Raw genomic sequence first — 12573 nt, 5'->3', positions numbered from 1 at the left:
AGGGAGGGGGGGCCCCCGAGGACTGAGTTTGGGAAACCCTGCTCTATAGGGTAATTGCAGCAGCTTGGATTGCCATCAGCAGCACAAGAGTGAGATACAGTACAGAGTAACCAGAGAGCTGAGAGGATCGTATTGAGATTGTATGGAGCGATAGGCTTCCGACCTGCCAGTCAGCAAGACAATGGACAGCACAAACAGAAATAATCATAAAAGTAGCATAACATAGCTTGATCAGACCCAAAATCACTGCAATTCAGTTGTAATAACAGTTGCTATTTTCTGTGGCTTAAATAATTATAGCACACAGTGTGTCCATTTGTCCATTTATTCCCGTCTCTCCGCAGTTTGCATTTAAAGATGTTTCTCTGCAGTTGGAGAGTATTGAGTCATTTTTATTTGTCACCATTCAGGCTAATTGGTATTTCTCAGTAATTGTGTAATTGTTTTAAATATGTTCCAAAAGCCTGCTGGCATTTTTTGCTAAAACAGTGTTTGGTCCCTCACAAGAAAATGATTATATGAGCAACGCTGAAAATAGCAATTATCATCATCATCATCATCTTTTGTCATGAGAATGACTGTCGGCTGTGGATTCCACCTTGTTATTTTTTATCATTGCTCATATAATAATTTACTTGTGAGGGATCAAACACTGTTTTAGCTAAATCAGATTTTTTTGTAAACAGATAAAAAAATGTAAAAACACCTTATGGAACAGCAGGGACTGTGAAGAGACACACACACACACAGGCACAAACATGCACACACTCACGATAAAATACACACATATGGATGGATTTTGTGTTGTAGATATGTGGTGGTGGTAGAGTAATGGCCTGAGGGCACACACTTAATGTGTTGTGAAATCTGTTGTGAAGTGTATGTTGTTGTATAATTGCCTTCATTTTTGCCTGACCCCATAAAGAGTAGCTGCTGCCTTGGTAGCAACTAATGGAGATCCATAATAAATACAACAACAACATGGAGTATAGTCAAAATACAACCCCTTACATGTATAACCCTCGTTGATTTCGGTATAGCCTACTGTATGTACCGGTAGTTTATATTCCAAGGCAACACATTTAAGACATATTAAAGATGGTGTTGCTATTCTCGGGTAGTTTGTTGATAGGAACAAGCTGCAGCATGAGAAAAACAGGCCGTTCCCTCACAGGATCACAGAAACACAAAACACACCATCACTGGGACACAGCAGACCATACACTTTCAATAAGCCTTTAAATGACTTACTAGTTGTGAGTGTGTACATAATCACATGTTTGCTTTTCCCTATCATCAAGGCCTTTGAAGAAGACCAATATGCAGCCTTTTCACGTTCCATCACTGACATATTACACAGAAATGATCCTTAAATCCACAAAAATTTACTTTGATGCCGAGAGCATGCTTGCAAACACACACACACACAAACTTAAGCAAGCAGATAAATACATATTTATGCGCACACAGACACGCACGCAAAAATACACATGTTAACGCGCGCAGGCACTCACGCACGCACTCACTCACGCACGCAAATGTCATAGCCTAGAGCACATCGTTTAGTTTATCATGAAATGATCATTGCCCTACCACACATGTTCTAATTTAATAAAATGACTCAGTACCTCATCAATTTCTCAAATTCAGCCGTGCGCAAATTGTTACCAATTGAAAACTTAAAAGGGAGAAGCATTAATTACATGAAAAAAAAGAACTATATTATGATCTTGAAATATCACTTTATTAAGCAACTGGATCTAGTCTACACTTTCCTTTATAGTGCAGGTATCGGGTAGTCTATCTTAAATGTGGACACTGTCAATTTTACCTCTAGAGCATTAGACCTGTGTTGAGATGTCAGAGCAAGATATGCTCTTACCTTCACGCCATAAGTTTGATTGAACCACTGCTCTTACAGGGATCCGTCTTTTAAATCCAAAGATATCCAAATTCACCGCGTCTGAAGTCCTCCGTTTGGCTTGAACATTTTGCTCAAAGTTCTCAAATTGTTCATCGAGTCTGGTTGTTCAGAAGCAAATAATAAGTTGCTCCACCAAAGGCACTGCCATATGGTCTGATGAATGCGCTTCACAAAAACATTGTTTTACAATATCCTACTCAAGTTGATATTATTTTGGTTTGTTGAAAACCTTAGGTAAGATTTCAGGCTAGCATCATACGGCGCCGTTGATAGAGTGTGTGAGAGCAGCGGAATATTCGTCTCCTCCCTGCACCGTTTACGCACTATGCACGAGGTAACCTTCAACGCTGACCGTGGAACAGTCGCTCCAACTATAACGAGCAGAACAGACTGTGTTAAATTAAGGCGGGGCTAGTTCTTAAACCTTTGGGGGGAAAAGCATAAACGCATTTTTCTCTTTAAAAGACACAGTTATCTTCAGTTGATGTAGTCTGCCGGACATATCTGTATTATTTCAATATGAATGACAGTGGAATTGTTGGCCCGCCTACTGGTGGGGAAAATTCGATATAAAATATTTTAAGGAGATGCCTCATTAAATATATGTTAAGGAGTCCCAAAAGGCATTATGTTAGACAATGAAAGAGATGCCTGCAAGTTGTTTATCGTTATTCATAAGCTAAGCAATTGAAAATGTTCATGTAAAGGTGTGAAACAAGTTTAACATGACCAATGATCTGTTCACACCTGAATTGAGAGACAATGCCAACATTTACAGGTAGTGGGTGTCTTGGATCACAAGGTCAGCATTCATATTTCATGTGAAAATAAAAGTGCACGCTTACCAAACTATGCCAGGTATTTACACATTACATTCATAAAAGGGAACAGGTGAGTGTTTCCACAAAGTTGAAAAGTTCAGTGCATTCCTAAAACCCCTTTAGAGAACCATGCTCCAGTCACATACTGTACTTACGCAAATACTTAGCACGCATAGCACGACGCACAACACACACACACACACACACACACACACACACACACACACACACACACACACACACACACACACACACTAGTAAGGCAACTGGAAGTATTCTCTAAAGAATAGAATCAAAACCTTTTCTAATGATTTCTAATATGCCACTCTTACAGTAAAATACTTTTTACCAACCCATAGGATTACAGAGATGCTAACATGTAGATGATATGGATGCTCTGTATTTTGAATCCTTATGTATAATTTCCTAAATACATTCAAATTCAGTCTTTCTATCCAGATACCCCCAAGCATCTATTTTTGTAGCCTTTACTGTGCAGTAGGAAGTAACTAAATCCACCAAAAATGTCTCATGATAGCTAAATGCTATTTATCAAGTTTATTCTGCTGATCTGTGTTTGTATATGTATTTGTATGTATATTGTAATAATTGTTGGTTCACTAATGTTTTTATTACCACTATGTACCGCCCTTCCACAGGTGTGTGGGCAATTGTAATTATCACCTATTCACCTACATATAAAAAACAATGGCTTCCGCACATCTCTGATGAAGGCATAACTGCCGAAACGCGTTAGCCTGCCGGGACAAACAATAGAAAGGTGAATTGAAGCGATGTCTTTTTGTCAATTTTTTGAAAGAAACGTTTTGGAGTGCCGCAGTTTCCCAATGTTTCTTGAACTTGGGATTTTATGTGAAGTTAACACATACAGCGTAGCCTTTGCTTACAAATACAATGGCTGGCATATAATATTAGAACACGTAGACTTGAGTGAGGTGTGAGTCTTCACTTCGTTAAACAGTATAGTAAGTTTGATGAACTTGCAATGTTTTACTCCCAGTGGTAGAAATGTGCTCCTCCACAGTTGCAATAACTGTGCTTTGCAGACATCACATCAGATACTATACTGATGACAGTAAATCCAAAGGCCCAAATACTTACAGCCACTGAACTGAAATCGAATAGGCCAACATATTACCAAGGAGGAAGTTGAGATCATTTGTGCCATTTTTTTTTATATAGATGACATATTGCTCTCGGGAACATTATGTATGCAGCACTGCAAACCCACCATAGAACAATCACATATTAAAATGTTCATGACAGAACAAGCACAAGATCAAACAGATCGTGTCAAATCAATCACAATCACCCAATAGAGTATAAAGAAGAAAAGAGAGAACGAAACCATTGCCTATATACGACATCCATCCATCTCCCAGGGGGTGTAAAGGACAGAGAGAACAGAGGTGGGCTGCGCCCCTAATTGCACCCTGTTCGTTATGCAACGTTCTACTTTTCGACCAGGTCCCATAGGGCTCTGGTCAGAACTTAAGTAGTGTACTATATAGGGACTAGGGTGCCATTTGGGATGCGCCAATGATCAGAAACACCTCATGGGTTTGAATGTCCTTGTCATGACAAGAACAGTGTTCCTATCAATCCGCCTGTCTTCTCCAGTCACATCCCCGGCCATGGGCACTAACAGCTCAGACCKGCCATAGTGCCACGGGGCTACCATTAAAGCTAGGCACTGCCACCAACAACCTCTATTAACTTGGGCTGGTGAGATGACAACTGTAGATTGCAAAAAATAAATCACATTAACTTCTAATTTCAAGCATCAGCTCCTTATTTATTTATATAATTTTTATTTATATATATATATATATAGGGATGTTGTATGCTTATTGGATAGAGCGATACAAGAGCTGAAAGGTAGGAGAAACAGTGCTGAGAGAGTAGTAGGTTGGATTTTAGGCCATGCTGGCAGCTGTACTTTGTACATGTGCTCCAGAGGCAGAGGCTTAGACCACTACATCACTCCAAGCCTCTACTTGGGTATATTCTTTAGTACGAACCAGCAAAATCCTGCCTGATATAGAATGTAAGGATCATCATTATTTATCATTCTATTTTTCTATTGAACAGTTCAATCTGCCAGTCCGACTGACATGCATCTCCTTATTTCATAACGGACACAGCTACAAAGTCTAACTCCAGGCAATTGTGATGAGCTGATTCTCATTACATCTTTTGGCTCAAAGCCTGCCTGTCTAGTCACAAGGGACCGTAGGGACTGTAGTGTGTCTTATGTACAGAAGGCAGTTGCTACGATGTGACAAAAAATAATGCTGTCCCGTGAAAGGACTCATCTCTACATCTTTAGTCCAGCACTCTGTCTATCTGCTGCAAATAGCTACATTGTCAGGACATGTTATTGGCCTGCCCATATTTCATGGATGTACACTTTGCTTGAACTCTCTCATAAAGCAAGTATAATAGATGAATCCATGCTAAATAAACGTGTCACAACTGGTAGATACCACAATATTTAAGCTTCATGTATTGTTTGGCATATGTTTTTTTGCAAGCAGCCATTTGTGTTGTGCTACACATAGGTAGAGAAAAAGAGAGACAGAGAGAGATATAGAAAAATACAGAGAGATACAGTGAGAGAAAGAGAGAGGGAGGGAAACAGACTACAGAGAAAGAGAGAGAGAGAAAGAAAGAGAGCGAGAGAAAGAGAGAAAGGGAGGGAGAGAGAGAGATGGAGAGAAACAGACTACAGAGAAAGAGAGACAGAAAGAGAAAGAGCGAGAGAGATCTGGGCCCCAAGGGAAATATTTGAGTGGCTGCTTCCTCTTGGTACTAGAACATGATCAATAATAACACGAGCTGCTATGTACTGTAAGTGTGGGGCAACCAACCACGGTGGTTTACAGCCATATGAAGTCCCCTTCTGCATAGTCATTAGATGCGTCGTTGTAGGCTGTTACACTGCCTCTATCTGTCTTCATATAGAGAAGTTTAGTCCACATTGATAAAGAGGCAGAGATAAGGACTTTCTTAATAAGGCAGAGGAAGGCATTAAAACTGGTGCTGGCTAAGGGAATTCAGATAAGAAAATACTCCAATTAGTTAGAGGGGAAATGAACCACGTAAAGGAAAGAGGCGTACTACAAACATGTTAGCCCTTGAGCCCTTCGCAATTTCAAAGTACTTGCTCACTCCGACAAAAACACTTTATGTGTCTGCCATATATCAAAAGAGAAACAAGCAGCAGGTGAAAGCAAATGCCAAGTGTCGTAATTTAACGATGGTTGTTCTATTTAGTCCGTCTGTCACCTCTGCAGATTTTGTTTATGACACCATTTTCTGCGCCATTGCTCTATGTTAAAAGTCATACGGAAGTATGGGTGGTTTTGAAAGGGAGGGCTAAACGAAATATAATGCTGCAAACTGTACAAGGAGGGGAAAAACACTAAATAATTGATAGAGCATATCTTAAAATTGTATATTTTCAGCTGTATCTCTCAATGTGTGGTGAAGGAACGCCGAAATACAGTTCATTAATAGGGAAGGAGTTGTGATATATTGATGTCAACATACAGGAAAGATCGAGGAAGTAACGATTACTAATCATAATGCTCAAAGTCTTTGCTACTGAATTGGCTAATGGTGAACAGCAGGTTAACCCTTCAAGGTCCTATAAGTCATTGCATAATTTGAGCGGTTTGTGGGGGGTGATCGAAAGGAGCCTATAATACTCTTCTGTAAATTATTGTTCTGTAATAGAGGTGAAGCCTGAAACTGATGGAGACATTTTTATTCAACTGTAGATGCACAAGTGTAACAGCTTCATTTGAATGTAAACCTCTTTAGGGAGACACAGGCCATGTTATCTTTGAAGACTTCAGTTATGCCTCCTTTGGTACAGCCGAGTTGAGCTACATGAATCATAAATGCAGCTTTGATTCAATCGTAGTGAAAGTTCTCCTGTTTTCTGTTGTCTTACCCTTTTCTCACAACTTGAAAATCCTTTAACCTCACTAGGGTAGGGGGCAGCATTCGGAATTTTGGATGAAAAGCATGCCCAAAGTAAACTGCCTGCTACTCAGGTCCAGAAGCTAGGATATGCATATAATTGGTAGATTTGGATAGAAAACACTCCAAAGTTTTCAAAACTGTTAACATAATGTCAGTGAGTATAACAGAACTGAAATGGCAGGCAAAAACCTGAGGAAAATCCATCCATGAAGTGCTTTTATTTTGAAATGCCTGTTTTTCCATCGAAAGCCTATCCACCATACAAAGACTTATGACCCAGTTCACGATCTCTATTGCTTCCTCTACATGTGGCCAGTCTTTAGGCATTGTTTCAGGCTTTTACTCTGAAATATTAGGGAGAAACAGCACTTTCAATGAGAGGACAGTGGAAATTTCCGGACATGAGTCCAGCGGGAGCACGCCTTTCTTGTTTCTCCTTTTCTATTGACAAAGCTTTTGTCCGGTTGAAATATGATCGATTATTTATGACAAAAACAACCTGAGGATTGATTATAAATGTCGTTTGACATGTTTCTACAAATTTTCATGGTACTTTTTAGATTTTTCGTCTGTCTGTTGTGACCGCGCTTTGTTCCAATGTATTACTGAACAAAACGCACCAAAGGTTTTTGAATATAAAGAGGGACTTTATCGAACAAAATGAACATTTATTGTGTAACATGGAGTCTTSGGAGTGCAACCATATGAAGATCATCAAAGYTAAGTGATAKATTTTAWCGCTATTTCTGACTTTTGTTACTCCTCTTCTTGGCTGCTAACTGTTTGTAATGATTTGTCTGCTGGGCGCTGTTCTCAGATAATCGCATGGTTTGCTTTCGACGTAAAGCCTTTTTGAAATCTGACACAGCGTTTGGATTAACAAGAAGTGCATCTTTAAGCTGGTGTATAACACTTGTATGTTTCATGAATTTTTATAATGAGTATTTCTGTTTTTGAATTTGGCGCTCTGCAATTTCACTGGATGTTGGCCAGGTGGGACGGTAGCGTCCCACACCCCCTAGAGAGGTTAACTGCTACATTCACATGAAACACATCAACAGGACGGAATGTCTAGGGTTAACTTTGCTATTTTTCATGTGTACATCTACCAGCACTAGTTTCCCCAGGTACTGAGTGTCATGCAGACACGCATTGCTCTTTAACCTAGAATCTCTGTAAGCTGGCAACATTCAAGCTTTTCTTTGTTCAAGACCATTGCACTGTGTTCCAGAGTATGGCAACTGCACTCAGCTAAAAATGTCAAGTGAAGGCTAGTTTAGTATTCCAGAGAGACATACAAAGGCTGCAACACATAATTTTTTTAAGCTTTAACGTGCTTGTTCCGACTAGACCTCTATAACTCACAAGGGCATCTCACTCATGACTACAAAGGTCGAAGGTTAGTGTTTATGTAAATTGTGGCTTGTGTAACATCATCACTAACCTACTTTTCGGTTTAATTAAGTTTCCACATTTTGCAAATGCATGAATTGTGCTCATCTAAAGCTATTTCTCTTTAATATTTACATTTAGCAGACACACTTATCCAGAGTGACTTACAGTAGTGATTGCATACATATTTGTACTAGTCCCCCATGGGAATTGAACCCTCAACACTGTTGTTGAAAGCACCATGCTCTACCAACTGAGTCCCACTGCACTGAAATAACTTCATAAAATAAGTTCTTAATCCTAACAGCAATTTGAACAGCCCCTCTCGACCAAAGTGACACTCCATTTCCATGCTGATGTCAAAGTTGGAGTCATTTTTTAAAGTCTCAGGTAGATTTTTCCTCTCATATTCTCTTTGGCAAATTAAACATTCCATGAGTCTTCAGCATCTTCTTATATAATGCCCAGAAAGAGTAAAAGAAGGCAGAATGGACTTGGGGTATAGAACTTTATGTGAGCTCAGCATTTTCAGAACATTATGCTCATCATTGTTTTACATTTCCTTGGGTTATGAATAGTCTCACCATTTCACCTAAAAAACAATGTCTCACACAATTAGAAAATGTAGGCCATTTTGGTAAAATAGGACCACCTTTTTACGATTTATTCTGAACAAAATAGCCTAGTGCTTTTATTCAGAATTCTTTAAATATTTTTGTTTGTTTGTTAAAATATTATTTGGGTAGATCAGCTTTAAAATTGCAAATAGATTGTAGCTTCCATCAATGTTATTGTCTGCATCATTTCCAATCCCCCATATATTTTGGGGGTAAATATACAGTTGAAGTAGGAAGTTTACATACACTTAGTTTGGAGTCATTAAAAGTAGTTTTTCAACCACTCAAAAATGTTGTGTTAACACTCTATAGTTTTGGCAAGTCGGTCAGGACTTCTACTTTGTGCATGACACAAGTCATTTTTCCAACAATTTTTTACAGACAGATTATTCATTTATAATTCACTGTATCACAATTCCAGAGGGTCAGAAGTTTACATAGACTAAGTTGACTGTGCTTTTAAACAGCTTGGAAAATTCCAGAAAATAATGTCATGGATTTAGAAGCTTCTGATGGGCTAATTGACATCATTTGAGTCAATTGGAGGTGTACCTGTGGATGTATTTCAAGGCCTACCTTCAAACTCAGTGCCTCTTTGCTTGACATCATGGGAAAATCAAAAGAAATCAGCCAAGACCTCAGAAAAAAAATGGTAGACCTCCACAAGTCTGGTTCATCCTTGGGAGCAATTTCCAAATGCCTGAAGGTAACACGTTCATCTGTACAAACAAGAGTACGCAAGTATAAACACCATGGGACCACGCAGCCGTCATACCACTCAGGAAGGAGACGCATTCTGTCTCCTAGAGATGAACGTACTTTGGTGCGAAAAGTGCAAAACAATCCCAGAGCAACATCAAAGGACCTTGTGAAGATGCTGGAGGAAACAGGAACAAAAGTATCTATATCCACATTAAAACAAGTCCTATATCGACATAACCTGAAAGGCTGATCAGCAAGGAAGAAGCCACTGCTTCAAAACCGCCATAAAAAAGCCAGACTACGGTTTGCAACTGCACATGGGGACAAAGATTGTACTTTTTGGAGAAATGTCCTCTGGTCTGATGAAACAAAAATAGAACTGTTTGGCCATAATGACCATTGTTATGTCAGGAGGAAAAAGGGGGCGGCTTGCAAGCCGAAGAACACCTAACCGTGAAACACGGGGTGACAGCATCATGTTGTGGGGGTGCTTTGCTGCAGGAGYGACTGGTGCACTTTACAAAATAGATGGCATCATGAGGTAGGAAAATTATGTGGATATATTGAAGCAGCATCTCAAGACATCAGTCAGTAAGTTAAAGCCTGGTCGCAAATGGGTCTTCCAAATGGACAAGGACCCCAAGCATACTTCGAAAGCTGTGGCAAAATGGCTTAAGGACAACAAAGTCAAGGTATTGGAGTGGCCATCACAAAGCCCTGACCTCAAACCTGTAGAAAATCTGTGGGAAGAACTGAAAAAGCGTGTGCGAGCAAGGAGGCCTACAAACATGATTCACTTACACTAGCTCTGTCAGGAGGAATGGGCCAAAATTCACACAACTTATTGTCGGAAGCTTGTGGAAGGGTTCCCAAAACGTTTGACCCAAGTTAAACAATTTAAAGGCAATGCTACCAAATACTAATTGAGTGTATGTAAACTTCTGACCCACTGGGAATGTGATGAAAGAAATAAAAGCTGAAATAAATCATTCTCTTTACTATTATTCTGACATTTCACATTCTTAAAATAAAGTGGTGATCCTAACTGACCTAAGACAGGGAATTTTACTAGGATTAAATGTCAGGAATTGTGAAAAACTGAGTTTAAATGTATTTGGCTGAGGTGTATGTAAACTTCCGACTTCAACTGAATACAACATTCTATTGGTTGCAAGAATTTTGTATAATAATTTAAATGGAAACATTTTAAGTTTTGAATCCGGCGTCGTGTTGCGTGTCAATTCATGTGCCATGGAATCGGTATATAGAAAATCTCTTCCCAACTATTTAGCAATCTATATGGCACAGCTGGCCACTTTTGGTCCTTAAATGAAACTGGTATGTATTTTTATTTATCACAATTTTCTTTAACCAATTTTGATCTTTAATGCTGACAGACAAGTTCCGTACTTTTCCCCCCTTCCACTTGCCTCTTCCATTTTTGTGTTAATGCTGCAATTGCCTTGTTGTAATTTTGGGTAGAGCAGACATTTCCATATATTTGTGTTAGCTGCATGTGTGACAACTCCACCAGTCCTATTTCTGATATCATTTACAAAGATTATACCTTTTTTAAACATTTTATTCGATTTTTTTATGTTTTTATCAATGAGAATATTTGAGTTTAACCACAATATTTGTTGTATTGTTTGATCTGTATTTTCTGCTGGATTAAACTGAAATTGCAACCAACTTTCTATGGCTTGTTTAAAAAATAATTATATTTTGGAGATTATTTCGTTTTCTAATCACCAAAAGTGAGCGGTTGTAATCTGAATAAAGGGGAAAAGGCCATTCTTGAACATGGGGTGAACATTCTTACTAATTTGCTGGAGAACCAGTTCGGATTTAAGTATAACTTTTGTATGACTGATGCCTTTAGTGAGAGGTCTAATGCTTTAGTATTTAATCATTTCTGCCCTKCGAATTCATATTCATTATATAAATAGGCCCTTTTACTTTGTCTGGCTTGCCATTCCAAATAAAATATAATATTTTTTGCTCATATAATTTAAAAAAACTGGTCGCTAGGTGAAGGCAAAACCATAAGCAAATAGGTAAACTGTGATATGACTAAAGAGTTAATCAGGGTGATTTTTTCCACAAATAGACAGCTATTTTCCTTTCCATGGTAGCAAGATCTTATCTATTTTATTCAAACTTTCTATTAAAATGTATTGGATTGAGATCATATCTGTTTCACCTGTCTTTTTCATTGTCTCCACCCCCTCCAGGTGTCGCTTGCTTTCCCCAGTGTATTTATCCCTGTGTTTCCTGTCTCTCTCTGCCAGTTCATCTTGTATGTTCCAAGTCGACCAGCGGTTTTTCCCGTACTCCTGCCTTTGCTATACTCCTTTTTCTAGTCCTCCCGGTTTTGACCCTCTCCTGTTCTGGACTCTGTACATGACTGCCTGACCATTCTGCCTCCCTTGACCTCGAGCCTGTCTGCCACTCTGTACCTCCTGGACTCTGAACTGGTTTTGACCTTTTGCCTGTCCACGACCATTCTCTTCCCTACTCCTTTTTGGATTATTAAACATCTTAAATTCCAACCATCTGCCTCCTGTGTCTGCATCTGGGTCTCGCCTTGTGTCATGATAATTTCTTTCTTTCGGGATATGTATACCAAGTATGTCCACATCCCCGTCAGACCATTTTATTGGTGAACTACACGGTAATGTAAAAGTTGTATTTTTTTGTGATCCAGTACGTAATATACACTTATCATCATTTGGTTTTAACTCAGAGAGGTTAGAAAAAGTATCTAGATCCTCTATGAGGCTGTGGAGGGATTCTGATTGTGGATTTAAAAGAGCATGAATCTTCAGCGTACAATGACGCCTTTGTTTTTAAACCCGGGATTTCTAATCTCTTATATATGGTGCCAAAAATAAGGTGTTAAAAAAAATTACAAATTAAGAATAATCCTGAATATCTCTCCAATATAGGACAGACCCCCTCCCCCCCCCGGTTTAGACAGGGCTTAGACTCTTATGGGTTATAGTCTCTTCCCACACCTGAGGCATTTAAGCCTATTGAGTTGTGTTTCAGCATTGTATGTGTGGGCCAAAAAGCCCAAAGCAACACATAAGCTCCCATTTCACGG

General features: G+C 39.1%; 1 protein-coding gene across 1 annotated transcript in view; it reads right to left on the bottom strand.

The window, feature by feature from the left end:
* Positions 1-2268, bottom strand: part of LOC111960561 (D(2)-like dopamine receptor) — a 41685-nt gene extending 39417 nt beyond the window's left edge. Inside the window, exon 1 of the mRNA XM_023982609.2 lies at positions 1883-2268. The gene's annotated coding sequence lies outside the window, so the exon portion shown is untranslated. The remainder of the gene's footprint in view (positions 1-1882) is intronic.
* Between the last annotated feature and the right edge of the window lie 10305 nt (positions 2269-12573).

This window comes from Salvelinus sp. IW2-2015, linkage group LG4p (genome assembly GCF_002910315.2).
Source record: "Salvelinus sp. IW2-2015 linkage group LG4p, ASM291031v2, whole genome shotgun sequence".
In the NCBI taxonomy this organism is placed as follows: domain Eukaryota; kingdom Metazoa; phylum Chordata; class Actinopteri; order Salmoniformes; family Salmonidae; genus Salvelinus; species Salvelinus sp. IW2-2015.
Note: the sequence above shows the minus strand (reverse complement) of the source record. Positions and strands in the feature narration are given on the sequence as shown.